Source organism: Pteropus alecto, unplaced genomic scaffold (genome assembly GCF_000325575.1).
Source record: "Pteropus alecto unplaced genomic scaffold, ASM32557v1 scaffold176, whole genome shotgun sequence".
Classification (NCBI taxonomy): domain Eukaryota; kingdom Metazoa; phylum Chordata; class Mammalia; order Chiroptera; family Pteropodidae; genus Pteropus; species Pteropus alecto.
The window spans coordinates 1,155,314-1,162,873 of NW_006438644.1; the positions used below are offsets into that span (position 1 = coordinate 1,155,314).

At 38.3% G+C, this 7,560-nt stretch overlaps 1 pseudogene; it reads left to right on the plus strand.

Moving 5' to 3' along the window:
* Positions 1 to 843: 843 nt before the first annotated feature.
* Positions 844 to 962, plus strand: LOC112482863 (annotated as a pseudogene).
* The last annotated feature ends 6,598 nt before the right edge of the window (positions 963 to 7,560 follow it).

Genomic DNA, 7,560 nt, shown 5'->3' on the forward strand with positions numbered 1-7,560 from the left:
GATATAGAAATTAACATGAAATTAATTCATGAAATCTTTTATATACTATCTTGTGATACATTTTCATCATTGTAGGTTTTAAATAAAATATGGAAAAGATGGGCAAATTCTACTATTCCCCCTTCCACAGCAGTAATAGAAATATTTGTTCCCTGATTTAAAAAAAAAAACAACGCATGCGCGCGCGCGCACACACACACACACACACACACACACATTTATGAGCTATTCCCCAAGGATCTGAAAAGGGAAGGCTTAACATGTCTCATATATTTCAGTGATTAATGCTTTATTTAATATTAGGAAAAATACCAGTCGGGAGAACCAATACAGTTGAGGAATAAATTCTTACAAAATCCACACATTACTTCTCACATTTGTTCCTATGTATATTCTTAGTAGCATTTAAAATGCTTTTTATGTTTGTTCAAAAAGAACAAAGCTAAATAAGAAGTTGGATTTATAGGCCTATTTAAATATAGTACACCAAAGAAAATGGTTAAGTAGGAAGCAATAGTCTCCTGTGGGTTTAAGCCTTTTTATTTTGTTAAGAAAACTGGTTACTTTTAGGACCTATTAGTTAACTCATCCAATAAATATATCTTGAGTGTCTATTATTTATCCAGCATCAAACTCTGAGTAAAAGAAATTTAACAGGTATTGTTTCAAATTATTTCACTTCTACAAAGTTGTCCTGTTAAAACATCTAGATGTCTAGAAACAATATACCTTGAGTCCTCTTTCCATACATTTTACATCTTAAAAAACTCTTTTTAAAGGAATAGATCCAGAAAGTGAGTTTTATCTCTATGGGTGACTATCATAAGAATTCTCCACATGTCATACTACGGCCATGCCACCCTGAACAAGCCCAATCCCATCTGATCTCGGAAGCTAAGCAGGGTCGGGCCTAGTTAGTACTTGGATGGGAGACCATCTAGGAAGACCAGGTGCTGTAGGTGTAAAAAATAAAAAAAAAAATAAGGGATTGTAAGCTGACAAGGTCCTTGCAATCTGTGAGGTCAACCAAGGGTTGCCTCGCCTTAAAAAAAAAAAGAATTCCCCACGCACCAAAAGATAAAACCCAGGCTTTCTTTTAAATTAGGAACATGCATATTGCTGGGTAAAGCATTCCAGTCTATGTAACATTTATAATTGACAAGCGTTTCCTGCAGCCCCATCCATCAAGAACCACGCTCAGACGTGTGCTCAGCATCTCCACCTGCTCCGACGGAAATCTGGCGCCCAGTATGTGGAACCCACCTTCAAACAGCTGCAGAAGTAATTACCCCTAGGAAAGGATGGATTCATTTTCTTCCGTATCTTCGAAATTTTATAAGCTGCTGTATTTGTTTTTAGCTTGGTCTGTTTTCTTAACTAAATGACCAAGAGCAAGATTTGCTTAAAAATTGCCGAAATCGAGTATGTGCCTATAGAAACACACACACACGAAGAATTCCACCTCAAAACTGCCAAGAAAACTCAGTCCTTCCATATCACTCCATAAAGGATAATCTTTTAAAGGAAGGGTCCCTGTACCTATCTAACTGAATAGATAAATCAATAAAAAGGGATGATGACATCAATGGGCTATCTGAATCTTTCATAAAAGCATATGATTGTGATAAAACACAATCAGTGACTTCCTGGGGTGGGGTGAGGAGTTGGCAAAATAAATGATAAATAAACAAGCGCCTCCAGGTCTGTGATCTCCTGATGCATTGTGCTCTAGGAGCCACTCCCAGCCCTGCTGGCGTCCCTTTGTGTGAGGCTCAGGGAGGAAGGTTCTGTCCAAAGGAGACTGGCTGCTGCGGTGACACGTTCAGAGCTGGGAGCGAACCGCAGCCCTTCAAGTGACAAAGCTAACTCAAGTTTCATTAGCCATTCTTCCTCTGTTCCACTAAAGCCCAAAGCAAAATCAGAAACATGCAGTCGAATGTACTGGTACCTATGAATATGTCTTAATCACTTTTAACAAGAAACAAACACTCGGAGGAAGAAATCTCCATTTTCAACTCCTTCCTGGCTCTACTACCCAGCATTTGCGACAATGACTCCAATCACCAGAACACTGGCTACACACATCAACTTTCACAGTTTTAGCTGTGCTACATTTAAATTGTGTTCAAGATTTTCAAAAATGTGCAGGAACATGGAAGGATAAAAAAAAAAATACAAGATTTATTGGGCTACACCGATCACTGTATTTCAAGGTCTCTTTAGGTGCAACTATAATTACGTTTACACACAAAATTGCAGTCTCACCAATTTGTTAACCAACAATTGTTAGACCAAGACAAACGGTCAGTGGCATCATCAATTAACAATTATGTTCAATCTAATTTTTATTGACTAGTTATTTTCTTCCTGCAAAGATGAATGCCAAACAATTAAACAAAACCAGTCTAGATGTCTAGATAATTAGAACAGTTTTCCAAGTCAGTGTGGCATTCAGTTGGTTTAATCTGCATAAAGTCTCTCGACAAAAATGAGAGTAAAAACAGCCTTTCTGCAGTCTCACATTGATAACAAACGTACAACTTGGCAAGTAGAAAATGAAATGCAGGTGGTTCTCATGAGACAGATGGCAGGAAAATAATTCTATAAAATCTTACTCCTTCCCACGATAGTGTCATAGTATAAGATTTATTTTTAACATTCAAATAACTAAGTCAATGTAAAATATTTCGATAAAAAAACAACTAATGATTCATTCAAATGTCTTCTACAACGAAATGTGAATTTTAGAAACGTGATCTTATAATGGGTTTCTCGGGGAAGGTCTCAGTCAAGCTGTTTTATCACCTTCTTGGAGGGTAAATGCATTTTCAAAAATCTAGTCAACTGTTTTTTCCCTTTGCTAGAAGTAAAACGCACATGAATTCTTAACAGAGTTACAGAGGGCTCAAAATGGCAGGTAAGTAATACAATTGGCCTCACGGCTTCACCACATATGGGTCAAACAGGTTTGTGAAAACTGGCTTAGAATTCTTACCTCTATTTTCCCACCGACAGTTCCATGAACCTGAGTTTGGTAGGCTTTTTTTTTTTTTTTTCTTTTGAAGTTAGAAACCATCTACGAAATTCTGAAATGGCACCAAGTCACAAACATTCCTTTTTTCTAACAATACACAAAAGAGTAATGGTTGTATTAATTTGAGACTTCTATTTTTTAGCTCTGCTTTTTAATCTTTCTACAATTTCTAATATCTATATTTATAATGGTTAAAGACCCCTACCTGGCTTGGGACAGAATTTGTTTTTATTTTATCGAATAACTCACAACTTCCTTCAGGGGAAAAATGAACATTTATGACAAAATATTTCTGATACACTTTAATGAAATTAAGATGAAATATTCTAGTGAACTATCTCCCTGCAACCCAACCCCTCCCACCTCCTCCACCATCACCACTCGCATCCAGGTGATCTTCAGGATCTGAGGGGAACCACCTTGATTCCATCCTTTTAACCAGCCTAACGATCATTATCTAGCCATTCTCTTGTTCTATTAAATGTCTCTACCAAGAGGAGTCTTTGAATTGGCCTGCTAGAGGTTTCTTTCCATGAGGTAAGTCTGAAATAAAAATTAGATATATATGCTCATAACCTTATTACTGGGGGAAAAAAATTTTCTTACTTTAAGGGGCGGGGGGTGGGAAAAGTGGGTAAAATAGAAAAGCTCTTCCATACAGAAGAATGTCAGATGTAGAAATATAGAAAGAATGATGGATGAGAACCATTTTGCAACCCCGAATGTGATTCAGGCGAGGACCACCGATGGATGCTAAAACACTGGCAACAGAATAATGGGCATCCAACTATCACATTACCCCACGGCGAAAAGCCTATCTTTCTGATGAAGAGATCTGGGGAGAACCCTTAATCAAAACATCAAGCTTCACATCACCTATAACGGGGCAGCCTGGCTCCTAGTGTGATGTCATAGTTAAGTAGTCAATCTCGGGTAGGTATATTCTGGCTAAGAATGTGCAGCCTGAATGCAATCATAGAAAAACCAATCTGACGACTCTGCTACACAAGAAACTGGCCTGGGCTATTCATAAAAAAATCCCATGAGAAACGAGAAGGCAGGAGAAGTGTTCTAGTTTGAGAGACTTTAAAAAGAAACATAACTGAGTGCAGTTTGGGAACCTTGATTACATCCTGGATCCAATTTTTTTTTTTTTTTTTGTAAATGCAGGTATAAAATGTATTTAAGAGATAACAGGGGAAGTTCGAATATAGACTCTATCAGACAGTACCATTAAATTAATATTAATTGATAATGGTACTGTGGATAAGCTGAAGAATGTAGAAATTTATTCTTAGGAGACAGCGCTAAATCCTTTAGAAGCGAATTATTTTGACGTCTTAAAGTTTCAATAAAACAAAAGGTTACAAATAAAAGAAGGAAAGCAAACCTGGCAAAATGCTGATGACTGGTGAATCTTACAAAAGAAACTTACAAAAGAAACTTTCTGTGTACTTGATGAGAAACATTGAACCAATAGAAATTCTCACCACTATCACCCCTCCCCACCAAGAAAACATTATTTGGGCAACTCCCCCATCTAGAAACAGTACTTATCTTTAAGTCAGAACTGTGAGAACCATTTTTGCAGAAAATCACATGCTTTAATAGTCAACAGTGCACAATGCATAATGTTCACTTGGACTCATCGTGGTGCCTGTCATACATACATCCATTTCAGAAGGCATCTTTAATTTTTAGCTTTACTTGAGTGTATAAGAACAGCAGAAATTTACTTCACTAAAAAACGAATGGGATCAACATCATCAGCTCTCAGAGAAATGCACATCAAAACCACAACAGAGACCACTTCACACCCACTATCATCAAAAAGGCAGATGACAAGTGGTGGGAAGGATGTGGAGAAACTGGAACCCTCTGACACTGCTGGTGAGAAAGTAAACTGGTGAGGCTGCTTCGGAAAATAGTCTGCTAGTTCCTCGAAAGGTTAAATATTGAGTTAACACATAACCCAGCAATTCTACTCCGAGAAATTAAAACATATGCCCCTCAAAACCCTGTACACCAGTGTTCATAGCAGCATTACTCATAACGGCCAAAAAGTGCAAACAATCCAAACATGCATCAACTGATGCATGGATAAATAAAATGCGGGGTATATCCATATCGTTTGGCAATAAAAAGAAAGTATTGATATATGCTATAACATGGATGAACCCTGCAGACATTACACTAAGTGAAAGAAGCTAGATGTAAAGTCCACACACTGTATGATTTCATTTCAATGAAATGTCCCGAATAGGCAAATATTTAGAGATAGAAAGATTAGTGGTTACCAGAGCCTGAAAGGAGGGGGAAATGGGTAGTGATTGCTAACGGGTACAGGGTTGCTTAAATTGATTGTCATGATGATTACACAACTCTGTGAATGTACTAAAAATCATTGAATCATTAAATGGTGACTTATAGGAGTTGTGAATTATATCTTTATAAAGGTGTTATTTTAAAAGCCCGGAACAATTAACATTCTTCCAGCAATTGCGACCAGGACTAGCTCAGAGGGAAAGTTACCCATAGATATCTTCCTGGAGTCAAGGTTATCTGCTCCAGATCTCCATATTATGCTTCTTGAGCAACAGCAAAATGTCATGACAAGCAGATTTAAGTGGTGTTGATTCCTAAGAAAGTAAAATAACATGCTTTAATTTACAAAAACCTCTCTGGATATCTTAGAAAGTTTTTATGATAGAAATAAGCTCCTTTTCCACTAACTTTGGAGGCGAAGACTGACCAGCATGACAAGTCTAAAGTGCTATTGAGAAGCCAAGTCACAGCACCAATACATGCATACATACATACACACACATACATATATATATACATACATATGCACATACCTACCTACATACACACACACATACATACATACATACATACATACACACACACACACACACCTACCTACATACATACACATACATACACACATACACACATACATATATACATACATACACATACATACATACACATACATACACACACACACATACATACATACATACAAGTGCTATTGAGAGAAATTCTGCACTAAATAAATTTTAGGAAGGACATCTAAAACTTGAGGGGGGAAATCTTAAAACTTGGGTGACATTTTGGGGTTATCCTACATCCCGAAATGGGCAGTTACTCATAAGGCTATACCTGTCTTCAAAAAAGACAGCTCAATCTAAGGAGAGCCGTTTGCAGTGTCTATATTCAAATGTCTACAGAAAACTTTTATGAAAAAGGTTTCACCTCAAATTGAGCATCTCTCATCTTGACCATAAGTTTTAAGCATTAGACACGAAATGCGTCCCATGCCCAGTATGAAAGACTCTTAAGTACAGCATCCTTCAAGTATTAGCATAAAATTCATATTATATCAAACTTTGATGTGCCCCTAATTTTTATTTTCTTTCCATAATATTAAAACAAGAGTTTGAAAGTTAATCAAATATCCTTCGAGTTATAAACACACGTCTGTTCCTAAGGCTGCACAGAATTGGAAGTTTCCATATACTACAGGTACTTGGTTAGATGTCATACCTTCCCCCTTGTAAGCAAAAAGGTCAATACTGACAGATTCTCACTAAATTTAGATATATACAGCTGCCAGTTTTATTTTTGTTTCAAATACACATACTTGAGAATATGTCCCATTGTTTCGATAACAGTGATTTGCTTGGTCCCATAAGAAGGTTCCTCGATGTAGCTTAGCAGGAAAGGAAAAGATAAAGGGGGAGAGGGGGGGGGGCATCCGTCAGACAGGAAGGTGATGCCCAATGAGCGTGTGTGGGAATCAGGGCAGCTGAAGAAGGTTAAAGGATGACCGCTCAGCCCTCCCATCAGCAACGCCCAAGAGAAAGTGTCCGCGAGCCTGAAGAACAGACGTCTCCCTACTGGCAATGAAACGCTAGCAGCCTGGAGACCTTGACTGTGAACCACCTCAGCGGCCACTAAAAAGAAATCCCATCCTACACCTGCCACGGAACCTTTCACACCGAGTTCCTGCCATGATCCCTGTGATTTTTGCCTACAAAAAACCTCACTAATTAACAATGATACCTTCTCAACTTGCGGCGAGAACAGCTACAGTGTCTTTTTTATGGCTGCATTCTAGAAATGTAATAGGCCCTGACGACAGAGATCAAACATGGTACAATGGCTAGACACAACGTCTTGTCCTTTGTTCTATAAACCTGTAACTCACTTTGCAAAACTTGTTGCAGGAAACAGGGCTGGCACTCTGAAGGGCCACCTTTTTTAAACCACCTCTACTCTAAACCCCAGTCTCTGTCTGCCAGGGTTTGGCATTTTGTGGACTCCGCTGACAACCGCCTCTCGAGGACTTGATAATGTTCATGAGTCTTTTAAGGACCAAAATCTACACTTCTGACTTTAATGTGGCAATATCTCGTGTTAAAATGTGACTCTGGGACGTGGTTCCATAGTGTAGCGATTAGCACGTCTGCTTTACATGCAGAAGGTCCTGGGTTCACGCCCCAGTGGAGCCACAGTCCATG